We start from the raw sequence: 24394 nt of genomic DNA, 5'->3' as shown, positions 1-24394 counted from the left end.
TGTGAAATGGAACATTGATGATTCCCACATAACTTTTCTGTTAATTTAATCATTCATGTCCAGCTTTGGAGGTCTGCTACCAAATAGCCATGTGATTGGAGAATTCTTATTTGAAGGATTTAGAATTGTACGGGAAAAATTATACTAAATGGACAATGATTGTAGATGAGCTGATGAAAATTTATGAATCATCTTACATCTATTAAAATGGACCATAAAGATAGCACAACAAATAATGACAAAATCATGATATTTGGTGTTTAATGACATGAAATACCAAAATCAATGATATTTAATGCATGTTAAATTAGGATCAGTGGAGTTTGAACCATTAATTTCCATTTATCATCTCTTATTTAAGAGGACCTCTTCAGAATTATTCTTCTTACCATGCTAAGAGATTTTCTTCTGAGTCTGGCCTTCTATTTCAGGCTCCATGTCTTTCTCATTTAATGACAAGAAGTGATTGACATTTGTCTCCCTTAGTCCTGCCATGGTACCAGAGAACTAAAATAATTTGGATTTTTGAGATTGAAATTATTTTGTGTAATCCATATTTAATTTCTCTCTCAAGTTTTCTTGTAGGTATATACTCTTAAGCTCTACTCACACTAATGTCACACCAGCTTTTATGTGGCTTTCAGGAACTTGGTACCAATTTTGGTTCCAATTTCCCATAACTTTATGGCTCCAAATAACTGACTCAGCCTCTAAATCTTAATTCCTAATTCCTGAAAGAGAAAGAATTTGATTGTCTCAACTTGAGCCAGGTGTTTACTCTTGATAGAACCAATTGTAGTTGGGAGAGGATCACATGGTACATAGGGCTGCCTTTTCCTAGCTGTGAGGAAGAAGGAATCCCAAAACGGAGGATGAAGGACATTAGGGCCTCTTTAGCACAGAGAAAATTGTATACTTAGCAGGAAATGCTTGTGGTTACCAAAAAAATTCACAGAAGCAAATTACATATTTTAGAATTCCATGTGAGGGCTTAGAAGAGATTATAGTTTCATTTCTTACTGGTTTATTTTGTTGACTGCTAGCATTCACTAGTGGAAAGCAGCAGCGGGTGCCAAAATATAAGAAAAATTTACTGGAGAACTTAAAATTGAGTAAAATTTTATCTATCAATTTACTTTTCCCATAATTAGGAAAAGATTTAAAAGTTTTTTTTTTTATTTTAGTAGCCTAACACTTTGGGTTTGCTTGTAGAATATCATAGAAGCATTGAGTTAGATAATAAAAACAAGAGCATTATCTTCATAAGCCCCAAGTTGTCATGAGGGTGAGGATAAGGCAAAGGTTCTGATCCTTTTCTGTTCATTAGAATCGTTAGGGGAACTTAAAACAATGTAATACTCTCACACTGACATGATAAAATTGCTGATACCAAGCGTGGGTGAAGATGTGGAACAACTCATACGATTCAGGTAGGGGGTATAAATTGGTAAATCACTTTGGACAATTGTTTTACAGAACCTACAAAAGCTGACCATAGGCTTACTCAATGACCCAGCAATTCCATTCCTAAGAATGTACTCAAAAGAAATGCCAACATATATTCACTGAAAGATATATGCTAGAACGTATACTATTTATAATAGCCCCAAACTGGAAATTACCCAAATGTCCATCAATGACAGAATGGACAAATTGCAATATATTCACACAACGAAATACTGGACTGCAATGAGAATGGACAAACTACAACCAAAGAAAGCTATACGGATGAACCTCATAAGCACAATTCTGAGCAAACAAAATTAGATATAAAAAGAACATTTTGTATATTTCATTTACATAAAGCACAAAAACAGGCAAAAGTAATCTGTGTGCTGCATCAGGATGGTAATTATCTTTGGTGTGAGTTTTAGATGTTGGAGATCTGTTTCTTGGTCTGGGTTGATGGGTGTTTGTGAAAATTCATTAACATGTACATTTATAAGTTAATCACTTTTCTGTATGTATGTTATACTTTGATAAAAATCTTTAAAAAAATTAGTGATGCCTAGACCCCACTCTAGACAAATTAAATCTGACTCTCTGAGGGCGGAGTTGTGACCAAGCACAGTCCTTTACAAAGTCCTGCAGGTGATCTTCTAGTACAGTCAAGGGTGCAAATTACCGGTTAGTGGAATGGGCCCTGGACTGGGACCTGGGAAACCTGGATTTAGATTCTGGCCTTGGGCAAATCACTCTCCTCCTCTGGACCTTGGTTACCAAATGACTTAGCAGGTGACTGTGAGGTCCCTTCCAGCCCTAGGATCTTAAAGGCATTAGCATGGCTTTGTTAATCCAACAGACTAGTTGACATAATAGGTTCTGAGGGGGATATGATGAAAAAACAGATTTGGTGTGGAGGTGTGTGTGAGGATTACGCTCCAGCTGTTTCTGGCTTAGCATGATAGTGTGTCCAAGGGTGGGTGGTATCAGAACGAAGGGTGTGGGGCCGGCCCAGTAGCTTAGCGGTTGAATGCGTGCACTCTGCTACTGGCGGCCAGGGTTCGGATCCCAGGGGCGCACCGACACACCGCTTGTCTGCCCATGCTGAGGCGGCGTCCCACATACAGCAACTAGAAGGATGTGCAACTATGACATACAACTATCTATTGCAGCTTTGGGGAGAAAAAGGGAAAAAAAAAAGGAAGAGGATTGGCAATAGATGTTAGCTCAGAACCGGTCTTCCTCAGCAAAAAGAGGAGGATTGGCATGGATGTTAGCTCAGGGCTGATCTTCCTCACAAAAAAAAGAAGAAAAAAAAAGAATGAAGAGTGTGCAGAGGACATGGGAACCCACCGTAGTCTCTTTCACAATTTTATCAGGAGGTGGAACTAAGTGGAAATTGAATTCACTTTTTTCAGTGTGACATCATCATCCCTTTCGAATAGGTATAAACAATCCAGGATATTAACTTTCAAAAAATATCAGTGCTTGTTGGAATCCTATAGATCATCTGGTTCAGTAGTTTGCAACCATTTAAAAATAAGCTCTCCTCTACTTTTTTTCAAATTAAATTTATGCAGAATGCAAATTTATACCAAGGACAAAGAATGAATGGATTTCTAGGGAGTTAAAATGTTCATTTTTTAGTGAACAGCATTTCATTTGTTGAGGAGCTGTCAGTACCATAGAACAACTTACATGGTCCAGCTTTCTAATTTTATAGTTGAGCAACTGAGGTCCAAAGAGGGGAAATGACTTGTCCTAAGCCACACATTAATTAGTGACAGAGCCAGAGTAAATCCTAGTCTCCTGACTCAGTGACTCTTACTCATGCAGCAAGCATCTGCTGGGCATTTACATGCTCCAAGTACTGAGATCCGATGGTGAACAAGCCACAGTGAGTGTGGGGTTACCAGACCTTTGTCTGGGCCCTATCACTGGGGTCTAACCTGGTGTCTGTCACTTTCATCTCTGACTCTTCCACAGGCAGAGTTGGGATCTCCACAGTCACCCTTGGGATGGCCTCTATGGCACTTGGCACAGTGGACTCTGAAGAGGCTCTCCTCTCTGAGGATGCTTTGGGGGTGGTTCAAAATGAGCTTGCCTGCGGGAGGTGTTAATATGCGGTAGTGGCGCCATTCCAGTTTGCCTGTCACTCAAGGATGTTACACAGGCTGGGAACCAATGCCAAGAAGTGGCTGAAACCGGGGATCAGCTAATCCTCATGGGAATGCTCATGAGCAAATGACCTGAAAGGGACACACAGGACATGTGCGTCCATTCTACTTGTGACCCATTACTCTACTTGGGCCAGTGATCTCGGCTGAGGACAGGGACCCTCTCTTCTGTTCCAGGAGCAGCTGTGGTTCAGGAACCTGTGTTAGAAGTGGAGATTCATGAGAAAGAAGGGCCTTAGACTTAGGGTCTATTTTGCCAGACCACATCTCTACCCTAGCAGTGTTCAAACTCTACGTTACAGAGCACTAGGTACTCGTAGGAGGCCCCTCAGGGCTGCCATGGTGGGGGCAGGAGTACAAAGGGAAGTCTGGGTATCCATGGCTCAGTGGACCCTGCCACTGATTCCCTCCAAACTGCTCCTCTTTCTCGAGTTTAAATATTGAAATTCTGTGTAAGATTTTATTCTAATAAAGATTTCTGTGACTAAAAATATTTGACAACCGCTGCCCTACCCAAAACCTTTCCCAATGACCAGTGAAAATCAGTCTTATTATTTTATCTTCATGAAAGCAATCTCACAAACTTTCTAGGTAATCTGTATTAGGAGAGTTGAATTTCTTGTGTGGCAGTTTAAGTCTGTTCTAGGTATCTCTAGAATCTTTGAAGTGGAAGATGGGGACTAACTGACGGCCAGGGCAGGCGCCCGACAGACAAAGTGTGTCTTCCATGGCATCAGCCTGCTTTCACACTCCTTCCTGCTGTCCTGACACTACTCCTCGTCTTGGGGTCCCACCTGACACATCCTTTGTGGCCAAGGCCCCTTTCTCTCAGGCTCCTCCCTCTTCTACCATATTGGGACTCACCAGTCACCTGCCTTATTGCTGCAGGATGTTGCTGGGGGATAGATGTCTTTGCTCATTTCTGGAAAACTGTAACCACGTCATTAGGTTGAAGTACAGATATGGTCACATCTCAGTCTCTTTTTTTTTCCAGTTAGTTGTTCTAGCTCCTCCATTCTTAGTACAGAAAGTCTGATATCTTCCCTTTGAAGCTTATCTCCTTCAAAATTAGCCAAAAATCACAAGCAGCTATCAATACTGTTTCCAAATCTAGGCAGAGAGAGAAGTGGAATGCTCCATCATTCCCTTAGTGTCACTATTTTGGTGACAGCATTCCATCCCTCACTGTCTGTGCCATTTGTCCAACGACACAGAGAGCTCTGAGTGGTCACAGCAGGTCAGCAATCTTGGGCCCAGAATCATGGTTCTCAGTTCTCTCATTTGCTCAACAGATGCTTCCAGAGCATAATACTGGTCAGGATTGCTGGGGTGCAAGGGACACTGTGCCCTGTGCCACACTAACTGTCTTAACTTTGTGTTAAACTCAGGACACCAACCCAGGGCCCCCTTTACCTTGTGGCAAGTTCCTCCTGGGAACATTGGTGTCTTTTCCTGCTCGCTGGGCCATAGTCAGAGCTATTTTCTTCTATCCTCCACTCTGGGAAGAGGGATGTGGTTGTGGTCTCTTCTCTTCCAGAAGGGGCTCCTTTGCCAATTGCTTCTCATCCTCTCCTGGCCTCACTGCCCTGGGGCTCTACATACAAAGGGATGGGGTGTGGCTGGACCACAGGAAAAATTCCCTGTTCTCCCCTTTCCCTGACAAAAGATCACTCAGGTGATTTTTCCCATAAATACAAAAGTCTGCTCCAAGGTGACTTGCCATCTCCACCTCTGGACCCACAAGATGCTGGCAATGCATAATTCCGCCTCAGTAGCCAGCCCCTTACAAGATATGCATTAACTCCAGCAGTGACTGGCTAGCAGTGACTCAACGTGTTACCCCCCGGGGCATTCATGTCCTAGTCAGACAATTTGCTGTTTCTTAAACATGCTCAGAGCTTCCCTGTTTTCAAATTTGTGCTCTATCTCCTTTATTCTTCCAGAATTGCTCTCTCCTCAATCTTCATCCATAAATGCTCCCCATCCTTCAGAGACCCACTCAGAAACCCTCTCTTCCACCTGGCCTTTCCTGGATACCTAAATCTAAAGTCACAAAACAACCGCTTCTTCTTTGAGCGCCCACTGCCCTCTGCTTATGCCTCTCTCCCTACACTTCCGTGGCCTCCCTGGCTTGCGAGCCAGGAGGTACAGTGTGGTGGAGCTACTTGGTCTGAATCCTGGCTCAGTATGTTTTGGCTCTGCGGTCTTAGGAAATATATTTAACCTTTCTGAATTTTATCTGTAAAATGAAGACAATAATGGTTCTTGCCTCATGGAGTTATTGTGAAGTGTAAGTGGGATAAAACGTGCCTGGCACATAGAAAGTTAGCTACTCATTCAATGAATATTTATTGTAGGCCTACTATGTGCTGGGCCTGAGGGTGTCGTGGTGAACAGACCAAGTCTCTGCCTTCAAGGAGCTTACATTTTAGTGGGGAAGAAACAATAAACAAACAAATAATAACAATAATAGCTGTCATGCATTAAGCAGTTTCTATGTGTCAGTCATTGCTCTAAGTATTTTCATTAATTATTCTCTTTTGTCCTCAGAAAATCCCTCTGAACTACATACAACTATTATCTGCTGACTGACAGGAAACTAAAGCTCAGGGAGTTACAATTTGCCCCAAATCATGCAGCTAGAAAGTGGTGAAGCCAGGACTGGAACCCAGACAATAAAACTTCAAAGTCAGCGCGTTAAGTGTGGGGAAGAAAATAAAGCCAGAAACGTGGAAAGCGAGTGAGGGGTTGTGTGTGTAGCAGGTAAGAGAGATGGAGGAGGGACTCTGAGAAAGTGACATTGAGCTGGAGGAAGGTCAAGATAGGCAGAGGGAAGGGCAAATACAGAGACTCTGAGGCAGAAATGAGCTGAACTTGAGCAGACCAGCAAGAAGGCCGGTCTAGTCAGATCCAGTGACTAAGGGGAGGAGGGAGCAAGATGAGGTTGAGGAGTTGTTAATATGGACTATTTTAACTGCTATTAGTTTCCAGCCACTATAATTACAGTTTTGCATCTCCCATTGGCCCGTGGGGCAGGGACTGTATGTCTTGTTCATATTTGTCTGGGCCCACAGGGCCCAGCTCTATGCCTATTAAATAGTAGGTATTTAATATTTTTGTCGTTGTCATCTAATTAGATTTTCAATCTGATTGGGAAAAACAGGCTCTGCCAAAAATGAGAGCTGGCTTTGCCCCCTGACCTGGCCACTTACTAGCATCTGTGGGCAGCTCACTCTCTCTCTCTCTGAATCTGTTCCCTCATTTGTCAAATGCAGAGAGGTCACATTTCCTTTACAGCATTATCTTAGGATTAAGAGAGAGAATGCATATAAAACAGCTGGTGCATAGTAGATAGTCCATAATTGTTGCTTCTTAACCCTTCCCCTTCTCCTAATAGTCTGATTTCTCATCCTTGGAACCATCCGCCAATCACTCCCCAAGAAATTTTCCTTGACTGCTTTGGAAAGCTGGCCTATCCTATACCCAGATGATGTCTATGGGGAAAATGGCCCCTTCCTATTGCTGGGCTCCATGGACGCTTGAGGCATGACCCTGGATCAACACGTCCTGGCCTGTCCTTACTCTGGGTGTTCTCTGTGGGGATTACCTTGACAACAAGCTAAGATTTCAGAACCGTGCGTTGCCTCGAAGCTCACTCAGGCAGGGTCCCACTCTCAGCCCACTGACATCAGCCAGTTGGGGATCATGAGGTTATCTGGGGGACCCACTACTTAGAGGAGAGCCAGGTTGCAGCTACCATGCCCCCAAAAGTGTGCAGTGTGATTGCCTTCTCCCTGCCAATTGGCCCCTTTAGGAGACCTCATGGTCCCTCCAGTAGACAAACAATTCTTATCTTAGCTCATAGTCGGTTCCTGGATGATAACATTACCCAGGACACTCTTCAGTGGGAGGCTACCCCTTTCACTGTTGGTCACTTCCAGCTCTCAAGAAACTGAGGCCTTCTCCTTCTCTCGCCTGTGACCTAAGACATAAGACTTGACTCCTTGCTCCTCCTTCTCCCTTAAACTTATTTTGTGGTGAATCATCTGAAGCATATGACCCTTCCAGAGCTAAATTTGACTGCCCTGTGAGGAATTTCAGGGCATATGTGATATGTAGGAAGGCAATTTACAGGTACGCTCCAAAGTCTGAGGCCAGCTTGGCCCAGCTGTATGCATTCCACTCATCGCCCAGCCTAGCCAGCACATTTGCTCAGCCCCAGCCCTTGGTGAAACTCGGTCCTTTCTGGCTAGACCTCGTGTCCAGCTCTTCTGCAGCCACTAAGTGCTGTTGGTTCCTTCTCTTGGGTTCTACACTCACTTGGAAACTTGTGATATTTCAACCACCTGGGCCCCCGAGCCTGAGGAAAGCTTTTTCAATGTCCATCATCTCACGCAACTTCAAACAGCTATCTTTTCTGTAGGCAGGTACCCACTTACTCCCAGGCCTTCCTTTTTCTTTTACTCCCTCTTCACTCAAAGAGGAATTTATATTTACAATATATCTCTATGTATATTAGGATTATTGTTAGTCTCAACAAAAACAGGGAAAGTCCAAAATGTTGATTGAACCTGATTACTCATCAGGCCATATGGCAGTTGCTATATAAACACTTGTTGAACTGAATTAGTTTTTTGATAGATACACTAGGTTATATTCTTTTCAGAAATTCAACCCCATCCCTAGTGTGCATGTCTCAGCTCAGAGGCTTTCAGCCTCATCACTTACAAATACTTCTGTGGGATGGTAGGAGATCCTTTTTTACTGTCCTTTCAAATGGAGCAGGTGCTGATGGGCTGGGGGGCAGAAAGAGGTAACAGTAATGATCACGGGAAGGCAGAAGCTGGGCTGCAATTTGATCGAAGCTGTAACCTTATCTATCATCCACCAGATTAACTGTAACAGAGTGAGTGGACCTCTGGCATTACAGCTCTGGGCACAGGGCTTTGACAACTGTCACACTGACCAGCATAGCCCGATATAGAGGTCACTGGCTTGGTAGGCTCTGGAGGCAGAGGCTGCGGCCCATTGAATTTTGCCTCCCCAGTGCCAGGGCCTGGTACATAGTTGGTACTCAATAAATGTTTGTTCAATAAATGAATAAATCAAGATATGGACTATAAATAATCACTACAGGAATTTTAGAAGAGAGACAATATTTTAGACTTTCTCAGGGCCTTGAAGGATGAGACATGAGATGGCTGTGTAATAAGATATTGGGTAGGGAACAATCTAAAGAACAATGTAGAATAGGAAGTTCCCAGCATGCCTCTGAGAAGGTGGACACAGCTGGTCACCTTGGTTCATAAAGAGTCACTCCAATGTTGTCTCTTAGTTAAGGAAAATATGTGGACACCTATTGGCCTGGAAGAAAGGTGTAATGGGGACTTGTTTTCTTTTGTGACTTAACAGCAGCTGCTTCTGCCTCTGGTTTGCACTCTGAAGAAGGTTGGGTCAATTTGCATATGAAACCCGGGATTCTCCTGGGTGGGAAAGGTCAGGAGCACAACCTCCTTTTGCAGAGTTTGGAAGTAAGGGGAATCTGATGGGGGTAGCCTGGGGTGGTCAGGACTTTGGACTGACTGGCAGAATATCACTCTGAGGTCTCCAGGGAGGGACTTACTGGGGGAAAGGGGAGTCTGGCTTTGTGACTTGGGCTCAACACAGGGCCTAATGATGGCTGTGGAAGCCACTAGAATCAAGCTATGGGGACATGGATCAGCAAATAGGTACGATTATAAGAGCTGTAACCTGTAACCTGGGTCAGGACTTGGAGCAGAAGCATAACCACAGGGCAGACAAATGTCCTAAGGTGGTGCAGGGCGATCCTTCAATTGCATGAAGCAACAAGAAGCAATGGCAGTACTGACCAGATTAGATTTTCTGGTTGTTGTTTCATTTGTACTTAGAAAGCTCCTGGGATTCTTGTACAAATTTTAAGAGAACAAATAAAGGGAAATATAATTCTAATGAAAACATATAAGCCCTCCAGGGGACTAACTGAGGAAAGAAAAGTGACTATGCTCGTACTCCACATTAGTGAAGTAGGTCACACCAGTTAGTTACAAGTTGAGAAGCAAAGGAAGTTTATCAGGTGGGAGGCACCAAATGAGCAAAGGTGTGGAGATGGAAACAAGTCTGCTATGTGGTTTGTGGGGCAGTAAGAAGTCTTGTCCCCACAGTGAGAACGGTTGAGTTGGCCAGGGGTCAGATATGAGCCTGTGTGGGTAAAAGAAGTTAGATTATGGATGGGTTACCACAGTGGCAGGCCAGGAGTGTGCACGTTATTCCAAGGAGGCCAAGGCTTTTGGAACATGTAAGCCAAAAAGTCATTCCGATGGTGCCTCGAGGGATGGATGGGAGGGGTAGAAGCCTGGATACAGGGAGGCCAGGCAGAAGCTTTGGTCCAGGGACAGGCTATCTGATGCCTTGAGGGCAGGGATTGTGTCTTCTTTATCCTGGATCCCCAGAAGAGTGTCTGGCACATAGTAGATCTTCAATAAAAGTTTGTTCAATTGAATAACAGGAACGCTGTCACATGGTGGGAAGCAACCTCTAGGCGTCATGCAGAGCTCTTGATTTCAGAAGTCAGGAGACCCAGGTTCCAAGTTCTGGCACTTCCTTTCTATGTGATGTTGTGCTACTCACTTCACCCCATTGGAATTTCAGTTTCCTTGGGTATGAAGATCACTCAGGCATTCATTCACTCAGCCAAGCATTTGTTGAGTGCTAGTGAAGTATCACATATTGAGTTCAGTCTCAAAGAGGAACAACATGGGCCTCTGTTTTTGAAGAGCTCGTGATTTAGTTGGAGAGACAGAGCAAATAACTTATTACTGTGTGGAATATGCTTTCACTGAGGGATGAACAAAGTGTGGTTCCAGAATGATTGTTAGGGTTTCCAGAACAATCCCTAATATTTATTGAGTGCTTACCATGTACCAGGCAGTATTCAAAGCATTTGCAGGAATTGGCTCATTTAATCCTCATAACAACCTTATAAGGTAGATACTTAACGTGATTCCCATTTTCTGGAAAGGGAACTGAGGCACAGAGGTTAAGTAACTTCCCCAACTTTGCCCAAGTTTCCACAGTTAGTAAGAGGCAGACCCAGGACCCAGTCTGGTTGCTCTTAACCAGATTGAGGGGGGATTGTGGGGATGAAGGTCGGGGTTCATTGAAGGATTCATGTGACGTTTGAACCGTGCTTGAAAGCTCAGTAGGTGCTTGATAGATGGGAAAGAGGCAACTAGCAGAGAAAATAGCACCTGCGAAAGCACAAGAGTCTGAAAGAGCATTTTGTTTGCTAGAAGAAGGGAATAGCACAGAGATTAGAAAATAGTATGGAACCACACCACAATGGGCTTTGAATGCTGTATGAGAGAATTTGAACTCTATCCAGGAAAGCTGTCCAGCATTTTCCAGAGTATATGGAGGAGCCCAAGTTCTGAGGGATATTAATAGGTGTGTATCAGTGAGGATTCTCCAGAGAAACAGAAACACTAGGAGATGTGTGTGTATACATATATATGTATGTGTGTGTGTGTATATATATATATATAGAGAGAGAGAGAGAGGGAGAGAGAGAGAGGGAGAGAGAGATTTATTATAAGGAATTGGAGGCTGAGAGATCCCAAGCTCTGCAGTCGGCAAGCTGGAGAACCAGGAGAGCTGATGGTGTAAGTTCCAGTCTGAAAGCCAGCATGCTGGAGACCCAAGAAGAGCTGCTGTTTCAATTCAAGTCCAAGGGCGGGGAAAGACCAATGTCATAGCTCAGGTAGTCAGGCAGGAGGAGCTCACTTTGACTCAGCCTCTTCATTCTGTTCAGGTCTTCAACGGATTGGACGAGATCACCCACGCTGGGGAGGGCAACCTGCTTTAGTCAGTCTACCAATTCAGACGTTAATCTCATCCAGAAACACTCTCACAGACACATCCAGAATGATGTTTGACCAAATATCTGAGCGCCCCGTGGACCAGTCAAGTCAACATATAAAATTAACCATCACAGGGTGTTAGGTGTGGAGGGGGTCTGCAGTTGGAGTGGACGCTGTTGACTGCCTGCCCGTTCTCCTCTGCCTTCCTAGCAGAGCTCCAGCTTCCCTCAGGAATGTGTTCCTGCTCCGTGCTGCCACCTGCTCCGGGGAGGCTGACCCACCTCCGGCTTGAGGGGCATCCATCAGGGGGACACGCCATTGCTTTTGCCAATGATTGATTCAGGAGTGGACATGTGACCTGATTCCGGCCGCTGAAACCTGAATAGATGTCAAGGTCCTTGTGGGAAAGTTTCTTCTCCTGAAGAAATAGTCTCTCTCCTTCCTCTGCTGTGTATCTGGCCTGAATGTGATGCCTGGAACTGCCACCTCGATTGCCCTGACGAGGAAGCCATAACTGAGAATGCCAGAGCAGAAAAACATGAGGAAAAATCTCCACAACCTTCTTTATCTTGTTGAACATCTGGTTTGTGAAGTATCAACGTCCTTATTGTTTATCCCAGTTTTGAGTCAGAGTTTCTGTCACTTGCGGCTGTATCCTACCTGATATGATCATAAAATAAGATTGGGGGTTTGGCTTAAACAAAGTCAGTGAGGTTTTCTTTTTCCAGGACTTCTCAATTCAATAGCATTTATCATGTGGATGCGCATTGCAAACATCCAAGAGCAGGATGTGACATGCAGCATTTCCCAAACGAGCGTGATCGCGCAAACCTTTGTAGAGAAGAGTCCCGTGAGACTGATGTCCCACAGAAAATGCTGCTACAGGCAGGGGGAGCCTTGTGGGACTTTAAAGCAGAAGGATGACAGTGTCACGTGCCCAGTACACCCCTTCCTTTCCTTCTTCAGCCACACCAAGATTTATGTCACCTGTGATCATAAAATTTAAGGAAACTGAGAAGCAGCCCCCCAGAAAAATGTTACAAGCCCTGACTTACTCTACTAACTGATTTCTGAGACTCCTTCCAGTTTTCCAGTTCTGTGGGGCATGTATAGTTTGGTACATTCATCTCTAAGCATTGAACAAAGTTTCCCTTCTTTTTTTAGTCACTTGCCAACATCTGTGAATGAAGTTGAAGTTGGTGATATATATATATAGGCACATGTGCTCAACCAGTCTGGAGTGAATTCTTTTAAATAACCAACTGAATGAATCCTTGTGCAGCGGGTCTTTGACCTACATTCAAGTTTTACTCAGATTCTGATTTTTTATTTCTCTGTTTTTTTTTTTTTAGTCCAACAGCCCCAGGGAAACGGCTTGCGCCGCAAAGGGCAGTGTTAGAATGTTTTCTCTGCAGTTAGTGACAGGGTAGACAAATGGCATAAAATAGTAGATTCTATTCCTTCCCAGATGGGAAAAATTGCTTCTCTGGCTTTTCTTGATCTATGTTAAATTCATTATGGTGTTCAATCTGAAAGCTCTTTGGCCCTAAAAAGTGAACGGGAAAAAGGAAGAGAACAATATGCGACCGATCTCTGCATTAAGTGAGTGGACCCACTGAAGATATGGAGAACTGTGCGACCTTGGGCAGGCCAATTCTTCTCAGTTTCCTCCTCCACCCCATGGGGTGCTCACTGTGGCCTCCCAGAGACAGCATGATGGGAAGTAAGGGACTTAGCAGACAGCGAGCTCCTGTGAGGATGAAGTGACACATCGCTGCTGATTTCTGCCCTCTCACTGTGCTGTGGTGAAGTCACCGCTGTGAACAGCCTGGCCTCCAGGATGTGGGGATGTCTGTGTAGGTGGTGACTAACCTGAACTGGGGGCCATGGAGAGAAACACTTTCTCTGTCAGTCTCTCCTTTGTCAGAAGAAAGGCCCCATCCTTACCCCAAAGCCCAAACCTCAAAGACCTCCACTGGGAATTCTCCTTTAGTTCTTAGAGGATCATGCCGAGCAACTCGGGTCTCACACTGATCCAGGGTTGCCTGACTGGGAGAAAGTCCTTCACTTCTCTAGCTGTTGACTGAGGCCAAATCAATATGGGAGCTGCTTTAAAAAGCCCAGCTTGAGCCAGGGAGGCCAGACGAGTGGACTTGCATTGCAGGGCAAGGACTGCATGTTTCTTCTGACCAGGTAATTATCGGTTATGGGACAAAGAGGAAGCCTGGTCACCAATCAATCAAGTGAAATTAAAAATTAACATGCTCCTGTTTGCTCACCTGCAATCTTTGAATCAGTCAATACCCAGAGGCTGTGGCAGTAATCTGATTTGAGAGCAGCAGAGATTCTGCTCGGAGGCCAGCCCAGGTAAACAGTTAAGGCTGAGACCAGTTGGTCTCAAGACTGAGACTAAATTCGTCTGGGGGATGGATACTCACAAAGTGCCTAGAGATTCCTTGCAGGGTGGCTGGCATTTGTGGTGCTGGGTGTGGTGTGTTTGGGAGGCCCCATAGCCCCAGTCCTTCCGGATGGCATTTATCCCAGCTGTTCATTCCAAGGAAGGCCAAGGTCGTCAGGCAACACCTTTTCCTTTTTCTCTCCCCTTCTCTGCCCCTTTCTCTCTTCCCAGCCCAATATGGCAGCCAGTGAGATGGAGGCGTGTCGGCGGGAGAGGGGGAGGGAGCTGATTAGCGCTGGTGGGAGATGGAGGTGTGACTGTCTGAATCTGGGGATGACTCGCTCCAACTTCCTCTCTTCATTTTGGGGTTTGAAAATACCTGTGAAGAAGGGGGCGAAGGTCGAACATTTAGTTATAGTTTAGTATTTTAAACATTCTATGAGCACAGTGCCTAGCACATAGTAAGCACTCAATAAATGTTTGGTGAATGGAAGAAAGAATGAATGAGTGGACTAGGATCACAGAAGCCTGAGAATCAGGAATAGGAATTTTAATTTACATTCAACCATTTATATACAGTTGTCTATACCTGTGTCTACCTATCACCATCCTGCTCCCTTGTGCTTCCTTACTTGTTCTCTCTCTCTCTTTCTGTATGTGTACAGAACAGCGGTTCTCAACCAAGGGTGATTCTGCCCCCGGGGATATTGACAATGTCTGGAGATATTTTTGGTTGCCACAGCTGAAGGGATGCTACCAGTATCTACTGGGTAGAGGCCAGATATACTGCTTATCATCCAACAACAAAGAATTATCCAGCCTAAAGTATCAATAGTGCAAGGTTTAAAAACGCTAGTATAAAACAATGTCGCCAAACTGTTAATAATGGTTATTAGTGGAAAGAAGGATAGAATAGAATTTTGAAAAACTTTCCACTTACTAAGCTTAATCATTTATGTGTGGGGACTTTTTAACACAAGTGTACCACATTTGTAATCAGAACCAATTAGTACGACAGAAATATTTACTATAGACTTAGTATATCTCAGGAATCATCTAGACCCTGGGGATATAGAGATGAGTAAGTAGTAGATGCTGCACTTCAGGGGCCCACAGCTCAACAGGGGAGATCAGACAACTACTCACTTAGTAGAGTAGAAAGTGTTCAGAGCTTGCTGGAATATTATTTTTTTTTAAAGGCTTGGTGTCGCCAGGTGTCATTACTGTGTAGCGTGGTTCCAAAGCACAGTGAGCACTTCCTTCCCAAGGAGGAGGTTGTGAGGCTTTGCCAGGCCTAGGAAACCTGAGTCTGGTTCTGGCCTCCAGGGTAGCCTCTTTGGTCAGGCCCAGCCTCTGCCCTGGCCTCACCAGCTCCCTCCCCGTGGCCCTGAGTGTGCAGGGAGCAGAGTCCTAGGTTAGGATCGATGTGAGAGGGAGCTCCCAGCACAGAGAGAAGCAAGACTCACTGACCAAGTCCAATATTTGTGCTGGAAGGGCCTTAGGAACATCAGTGCTAACATCCTCATTTTATGGAAGAAGAAACAGAGGCCCAGAGAGGGTAAAGGCTTGCTTGAGGTCACACAGTGAGTTGATGTCAGGGCTGGGGCTGGAACCCATATTTCTCACCACCATCTAGGCTTGGGGGTCTGCTGCTGCTTCAGGACATCCCTTGCTTCTTACTGGCCTGGCCAATTTCCTATCTCCCCTCCCATCACTAAAGCAGCCACTAAAGTTTGCCTGGCTCTGAGATTAGTCCACGTCCCCCAGCTAAAGATTTTACCCCTGGCAGTTCGGGTGGGGCTGGGGAGATTCAAGAGCAGCCTGTTCAGACGCTCAGCCTGGGCCAGGTGGAATGCCATTAACCAACTATGAGACTCAAGGCAGTGAGGTCTGGAAGGTGGCTGTGAGGGGAAACCACACAGCAGTAACCCCATGTTTGGCAGGCTGTGGGCAGTGCCAGTATAGACTTGGGATGAGGCGGGGTGTGTGTGGTGTGTAATTATACACACGTGTCTGTGTTAGCATAAGTAGATGTGGATTAAGCACATGTGTGTGTGTGTGTGCAGCCATTAAAGAGTTAGATCCGTATGCACTGATTTGAAGGAATGCCCAAAATCCAACGGTAAAGGTGCAAGTTGCTGAAAAACAAGTTTAGTAATGATCCTATTTTGAGACCTAAAAATCCCTGATGAATTTTATATATGTTTGCATCAGTTCAGAGAAAGATACAGAGGGATACACCCAAACTGCCAACATTGATTACATTGAGGGATTGAGATTATTCCTTTAAAGTTTTATCTCTGTAATATCTGGCCTGTTACAGAGAGCCTGTTAGCTTTGTAATTATCAAAAACTTGAATAAAATAGAAAAGAAGAAAGTGTGTGTAATTATGAGTGCATGTGAATATGTTAACGTGTGTACACATGTACACGTGTCTGAGTGTTTATGTGAGTGTGTGTACACGTGTGTATGTATGGGGGGCGAGTCTCAAGGGAGAGCTGTACATTTGGCACAAATTCCAAACACTTGTCACATCTTCCAACCCTTCCACTTTGGAAAGAACCCTCAAGGATGTGCACCTTACTTGAAAGTTTTGACATCAACATTACCTGCATTGCAGGTGTGGGCTATTCTGGGGCTCCTAGCTTAACCAAATGGCCTTGGATAAATTACAAATGGGAAAGGCTGGAGGAGAGACTGCTGCCGTGCAGCCAAGACCACTGGTGGTTTAGAGGCTTCTGTGGAAAAATCCACATCCCCTTGCCCAGTGTGTGTGGGGCACTTCCAGTGTGCAGAGCGCTGTGTGCAGTAGGAAATGGTTTTTCTGGGAGGATGGTTGCATAAAGGAGAGGGCTTCTGAATCTCAGCCTGTGTAGGTCAGATGCCTTCTTCAGGCAGAACCATTTCTCTCTCTTTCTCTCTGTCTCTCAGATCCAGCACGAGTTCCCAGGCACCAGGATATACTAATTGAGTTGACTATGGCTCAATGAAATGGCTAAGGCTTTTTTCCATGCTGACCTGGGCTTTGAAATTCCCATCTAGAGCTGCATTCCTACCTATTCGGGGTTAGAATGATGTTTTCCTAACGTTGAGTGGGTTACTGTGCGTGTGTATATGTGTGCACACGGACACACACTTGCATACACACATGTAAAGAGAAGCAGCCCTGCCCCCTTGAGGGGATGCCAAGACCGACAGAGGGTTGAGTTGGCTGAGCCTGGCCACAGACCTCTGAACACACACGGTCCATGTGCAGTATAAGACAACTGTTCTAGTGAGCTGATGTCCTTCCTGCCCTAAATGCCACTGCGTCCCCTCTCCCCTCAAGCTGGTTTGCAGCAGTTTGGGGAGTTTTGAGAGGAAGGGGGCCTCCCTGTGTCCCTGGACCCTCTCCTTTGGACAGGTTTCTGGGTATGAGGCAGCTGGAGCCAGGCTGGTGGGAGCAGTGGGCAGAGGCGTTTGGGCATCTTCTTGATATTGTCTGGGCCCAGGGAGAGGCTGGGTCTGTCCTCCAAGAATTGGGGTCACAGTGGGAGAGAACTGTGGCTGCTTTTCCCCCAGAAGCCAGAAAGTTGGAAGAGGAGGAGGGGAAGAGGAAGGTGAGAGAGAAAGAGAAGGGCATGGGGAGGGGGAAGGAGAGAGGAGGAGGAGATGGGCCATGGGAAGGAGAAGATGGGAGAGCGGAAATGAACCTTGTCTCAGAGGGTGTTCCAAAAAGCCAGGAGGGACCTTGTCAAGCCATTTCCCAACCACCCCTGGGTGTCAGTGTGAGGCTTAATGCAGATGGGAAGCAGCTATGTGTCTCCTCAAGCCTGCACAAGGGAAATCCTGGTCTCCTGGGCAGAAAGGCCTGGAGCCAGGCCTCCTGGTCTCTGCGTCTATTCTCTGTGATTAATCCTGGAGCTCTGCCGTTTCTGCCTTCCTTTGTGCTTCTCCAATCTGCCATCTTCTTAGTTCTGGCTGTCTAGCCCCCGGTCCAGCCTCCAAAACCCTGGCCTCTGTTTCAGGGGATGGTGGTCTCCTAGTGATTCTCCTTGTCTCCAGTTCCTCGGCTGGACTTCGGCCACACCACTGCTCAAGAGCCTGCATCCGCTGCTGATGGCTGGCAGGCCTCATCAAGTTCAAACTCCTCACTCTGCTCTCCACCTGTTTTCAACACCCTCCCTTCCCAGCCTCATCCCATCCCAACCCCGGCCAGCTTTCCTGCTCCTCTCCCACGGAATCCCTCAGCCTGGAGACCCCTGACTATACTGACTTCATCTCTGCCTCTGTGCCTTGTTTCACAGTTCCCACTCCTCTTGCATTAGTCTAAGGCAAACTCATCTCTCAAGACCTAGCTCAAGTCCTGTCCCCAGGAAGCCTCCCAGTCACTTCAGCCCATGCTGACTGCCCCATTCCCTGATTCCCACTGCACATACAGTTCAGCGCACCCACAGTTTGCTTCTCATTGTTTTTGTTCCCAGCTGCATACAGGCTCCGTGAGGGCACAGACTGTGCCTTTTACTTTCTTCTATCTCTGTTCCAACCCAGGACTGGGATTATTGATTGATTAAAATGGGAAAATTATAGCAAAAGAGATTTGGGGGAGGCAGAGTGTTTGAATAGTCCAGAATTTTCCTCCAAGGTCTTCTTTAGCCAAATGTCATTCTCCGTGGCTATGTTCACATATTTGGTCATGCTGGGTTTTGCCAACACTGCAGCAAACACTTGGACGTTCCATTGTATAGAGCCATTTCCATTTTCTCCTTCTCACATGGCCAAAGCCCAGGTAGTTATACAGAGTCAGAAAACATCAGAGTGGAAACAGATTTGGGAGTCATCTCTCCTGCTCATTCTGTGATATGAGAATCAGCCACTGAACTGCCAGCCAGTTTCAGTGACCAGGAGCTCCCTGCCTCTTAAGGCCATCCGCCAAACCTCCAACATTTATAAGTACAGGAGCATTTACCATATATTCAGAGTGCAAACCTGCCTACAGTGGGACAATATGCTGGTCATCCTGTCACTGGCATTTGGACTTTTCCCCTAAACTTCCTCCCCATGGTGTTGTGGCCTCTCTTTCCATAAAAAAAGAGGTCAAGGAGGAATGAGATTATCAGTAAATTTCCTTACAATTCAGATTTCTGTTCCAATTGTGATATGTATCTTTATTACCTTTGCAATGAGTCAGGAATCTCTGGTTGCAAGTAACAAAAGCTCTATAGATGTCTTCAGGTGTCCGTGTTCTTCCAGGAAGTATATCTGTGAGTGCAGTATCAGTGTCCTCATTGATCATCAGTACAGCAGTAGACACTATTGTCATTCCCCATAGCCATTCCACTCCTCTTCTCCACTGAAAAACCGCCAATGTGACCAGCCCAAAGGGATGAATCTAAGATTGTGGTGGCTATTTGTGTTGGGGCTCCTAAGACCACCCCAGGTCCTGTGATTTGCTCGAAAGACTCACAGGACTCAGCATATAGTGGTACTTATGGCTAAGACTAATTACAGTGAAAGGCTACAAAACCAAATCAGCACAGGGAAAAGGTGCATGGGTCAAAGTCCAAGGGAGACCAGGCACGAGCTTCTGAGAGTTCTATCTCAGTGGAGTCACAGAGGACATGCTTGTGACTCCACAACGAGTTGTGACAGTGTATGTGAAATGCTGTTTACCAGTGAAGCTCATTAGAGTCTCTGTGCCCAGGGTTTTTATGGAGGGCTGATCACACAGGCACTCTTTGCCTAGCACATACTAGCATTCCAGCCTTCCAGAAGGAAAGACGGAGTTCACCATAAACCATATTATTTACACACAGAGTTTCAGCACTCTTATAAGAGTGAGCCACTCTTATAAATTCTGGGAATGGTGGGAACCCTCCCAAAATCCAAGTTCCCAGATGCCAGACAAAGGCCAACCTCATAAGCAGGGCTTCCTAAGGATAACAGTCTCAGGCCTGCTAAGTTAGCTCTTTTCTGCATACTATCCATTCCTTTTTGTATGGTACTTGTTTTGTCAGCCTCCCTTGCAGCTATGAGTAGCCACATGACTCAATTCTGGCCAATAAATTGCAAGAGGAGAGTGTTATGATAATATCTGGAGCTGTGGCAGCCATCTGGTGACAAGTGAAAGGACAAAACCCCAATACATCAAAGGTAGTTAGGGACAGGTGAAAAGACACTAGATCATTGGTAACATCTTTAAGCCAATGCGACATGCCACAAAATATCTCCACACTTCTTCTGTTACGTGAGATAATAAAATGTCTTTATTGCTAGAGTAATTGTTAGTTGGATTAAGTTGAATGCAGCTTAAATGCATTCCTAAGTAATGCGATATGTATTCTTCTCTGTTATGGGCTGAATTATATCCCCCTAAAATTCATGTGTTGAAGCCTAACCTCCAGGACCTCAGAATATGACTGTATTTGGAGGTAGGGCCTTTAGAGGGGTGATTAAGTTAAAAAGAGGCTGTCAGGGTGGGCCCTAATCCGATGTGACTGGTGTCCTTGTAAGAAGAGAAAATTTGGACATAGACATGTACAGAGGGAAGATGATGTGAGGACACAGTGAGAAGGAGGCCATTAGCAAACCAAGGAGTGGAGCCTCAGAAGAAACCAAACCTGCTGACACCTTGATCTTGGACTTATAGCCTCTGAAACTGTGACAAAATAAATTTCTGTTGTTTAAGATGCCCAGTCTGTGGTATTTTGCTGTGAGAGCCCTAGCAATCTAATACACTCTCCATATGTGGATATGGAAAAGGTAAATATAGCAAATATAACTAACAAAAGCAGGAACTTAGAAGAAATAGTCAGATCTGGTGTCACATATAATTCTCAGGCAGCAAAAGGGTCTAACAGGGTGAGGCAGGAGGATGGATTAGCCAAATGACTTTGGAGGAGAGCTGGCTACACCCAATCTCTCATCTTGCAGAGGCTAAAGCCTCTGTATAACTGTGCTAATTCTAGTGAGGTAGTAATGAGACATAATAAGGTAAATGGTCAATGGAGATATGACATCTGGTGACCACAAGTTGATGGACAAAGGAGAGGAGAGAGGAGGACCCCATGGGGAGGTCCTGGAGAAGAAACAGGGGCAGAGAGAAGAGAAGACCATATCTCTGGACTGTAGATAAGCTAGATTCCTCTTTGTGTCACTAGGTCTTGGACAGACCACAGCAGGTTATGGGCTTTCTCCGGAGGCAGGGGCTCTCAGGGGAGACGAGTGAAAGTAGTTACTGCCATGTGGATCTGACTTGTTACTAGGGAAGATGGTCAGTTTTGTGTGGGATGCCTGGGGTATGTCCTTCTGGTCAGACTTTATTTGGTCCTATTTATTTAGGGCTTTTTTGAGGATACTGTGTGGTTCAGGATTATTGGCTAAGGTATGAGTGAGTCAGAGTAGCCACAAACCCAACTCAGATGAATTTAAGCAAAAAAGAGGAATTTATTTGCTGATGTAACTGGAAAGTCCAGAGCTATAGGTGGCCTCAGGTACACTGGATCAAGGGGTTCATCAAGGTTGTTTTTCTTTCTCTACTTCTCTGCTCATCTTGTCTCTATAAGGCTTCATTCCTCCAACTGGCTCTCTCTACGTGACTGTCAAGAAAGCTGCTGGTACTCCTGCTCACAGTGAATGCAATCATGAGGAAACACTCAGACAAACCCAATCAGGAATATTCTACAAGACGACTGGCCTATATTTTAAAAAAATGCCAATGTCATGAAAGCCAAAGAAAGGCTAAGGATCTCTTCAAGTTAAATGAGATAAAGAGTCTCATTTTCATTTATGAAAACAGAATACAATGTGCCAACCTGGATCTTGGATTAGATCTTGGACGGGAAATAAATTGTTATAAAGGAATGTATTGTATATTAGGTAGTAGTAGTGTTTCGATGTTAAGTTTCCTGAATGTGATCTTTGTATTGTGGCCTCTTTGTTCTTAAGAGATAAATGCAAAGCATATAGGGATAAAGGATCAGGATGCCTGCAACTTACTCTCAAATGCAGTAATACTTACAACAACAAAAATGCTATAATATCACAGAATAGAATAGAATAAAATGTGCAGAGAAGGGGAAGAGAGAAAGAGAATGATAAAGCAAATTTGGCAAAATGTTAACCTAGGTGAAGGGCATACTAAGTTCATTGTACTATTCTTACTACTTTTCCATAAGTTTGAATTTTTTTGAAGAGTTAAGTTTAAAAATTGAGAACAAAGGTGTTTATGGCAGACCTCTATCTCTCAGTGTCCATGTATCGATTTCATGGAAGAATCTAATCGGTTAGCCTGGATCACGTGCTCATTTCGTTGAGATGAGAGTCAGACACTGTGATTGACAGCCTCACCAGGGCCCTTACGAAATGGGGAGGAATTCTCCAAAGAATCCAAAGGAAACAGCACGGTAGAGTGTGCTGGACACAGAAAGGTGAAGACCAACACACCCATCACAACCCTCTCTCAGTCTTCTCTCTTCACACAGCTCCCAATCTCCCAGATCCTCTTTTGTTGATCTCCCGGTATCCACATACTGCCTGGCCCCATCTTCCCAGGCCATCCTTCCCTCCCTTCAAAATGGCACCAGACAGAGGCAGATTCCTCTCAACAAATAGCTCCACAGTTGGGCCTTTTTGGGATTTCTCTCTCCTCTCATCACACCCATCTGGACTCCATTCCTCTTGGTCCTGCTTCTCTCAGTTCGTTGATGAAGGAACTATGTTCATGTGAAGTGTTACCAAGGGTTGTCTGTGCCCTCTTGCCCTCAGCTCACAGATACACATTTCTGACTGGGAGCTAATCCAGGCAAGAGAAGCCAATGGCAGGAGTTCCAAGCACAGAAGCCGTCCAAGGAGTTAAGTAATTTTGGGCAAGTGGGCCTCTGGCTTCTCTTGAACCCCACTGTGTTGGTGGCTTTTGCCTTCATCTCAGGCCAGGCTTTCTGATGCGAGGTGACTGCTGTCCCTTTCAGTTCGAGGAAGCCAGGGTAGACAACAGGAACCAGGCCAACATCACTTCATTTCTTAACAGGCAATTTTGACAATTGATTTGTTCCCATGCAGTACAGCAGAGTTAGCAAAGAGGTTGCTGGAACTCTATCAGTGCAGTCTTGGCACTGATACCTCTGCATTCAGCCTTCTTGAGAACAAGGTAGGATTTAGAGAACCCATCTGCTGAGGGCGAAACTAGTAAGAAGAAGCAAAGAGATTCATTCATTCATTTATCATGTATTTATTCACTCGTCTATTTGTTTACGAAAGGCTGAATAGCATAGTGGTAAAGGTAGGCCTACATGAATATTCTCAAAGGTTGTTGTGTGTTCTGCACAACTCCAGGGGGTGCTATTCACAAGGACCATATGTGGCAGCCCTGGGTTAGAAGCACTTGAGCTGGGTTTCAAATCTGTCTGGTTTCAAATCTGTCTCCACCACCTTTAACTGTGTGACGTTGGGCTAGATTCTTCACATCTCTGTGACTTAGTGACCTCATACGTAAAGTGAGGATACCCTGCCTCATGGAGTTGTTTGAGAATTAAATGAGTGAATACATCTTCAGTACTCTGGACAGTTTAAAGAGCACTGTAATTACCTGCAGCATCCTCTTGGGAAGTCATCTGTGTTTGGGGCTATTCTGAGTGTGTGTGTGTGTGTGTCTGTGTGTGTGTGTGTGTGTTTTCCTGGACATTTTAAAGGCACCAGACAGCATATTATTTCACCTATAAATACTGTATGTGTCTGTAACAGAAAAGGACTAAAACAAAACAAACAACAACCCACCCATATACAGTGCCATCATCACATAAATAGTTAGTAATTCCTAAATATCCCTAATATCCAGTTCATGTTCAAATTTCTCTGACTGTCTCAATTCCTTTTTTTTGTACCCAAAATGTGTTTATTAGGATGGTTTTCCACTCATCCTGATGCAGGGTGCTTTTAGTGCTGCTTCTGTCTGAAGGAGCATCTTTCTCTAAGTCTTCCTTTTCCTCCTGCAGCCTGCCAGAGACAGCAGAGCAGCCAGCACACAAAACTACCATTTGTGCGTGGCTAAAGGTGGTGATTCGAAAGCATCTGGGCATTTCACATCCATCAGGTAGGAACTGGGACTCTGCTCCAGGCTCTTCTTGTGTTTCCTCTTCTCTTCTGGAGAGGGATGAGGGATGAAGGAGATCCTTTGTGAGAGGCATGTTCTCATAGGGAGGGCATCACCGCTGGAAACTCAATTACTTTTCATAGTTGGTTTTCAAATAATAATCCAAACAAAGCCCACAAGTAGTATTTATTTACTAATTTACCTGCCCTGTAGTATCTGACTACAAATGCCTCAAACCCCCTTCCCACATGCTGTGGAAAGCCCTGGTGTCTTGTGCCTTTCTCCAGATAGTACTCATGGTCGCCTCTTGTTCCAATGTCCTGTTTTTGTAAAGGCTCAACATCCACTTCTCAAGGCCACTTGCTTTTCTCCTTCAAGTGCTCCCCTAGGCATGGGTCATGGCCCGTTTCCCTTTGTTTCCTCAAAACG

The 24394-nt window shown here is 45.0% G+C and overlaps 1 pseudogene; it reads right to left on the bottom strand.

The window, feature by feature from the left end:
- Positions 1-23808: 23808 nt before the first annotated feature.
- On the bottom strand, positions 23809-24059 carry LOC101393209 (small ribosomal subunit protein eS27 pseudogene; annotated as a pseudogene).
- Positions 24060-24394: the final 335 nt, after the last annotated feature.

Source organism: Ceratotherium simum, chromosome 6, assembly GCF_057802395.1.
Source record: "Ceratotherium simum simum isolate JZ-2026a chromosome 6, ASM5780239v1, whole genome shotgun sequence".
Classification (NCBI taxonomy): domain Eukaryota; kingdom Metazoa; phylum Chordata; class Mammalia; order Perissodactyla; family Rhinocerotidae; genus Ceratotherium; species Ceratotherium simum.
This window is presented reverse-complemented; position numbering and strand designations above follow the sequence as displayed.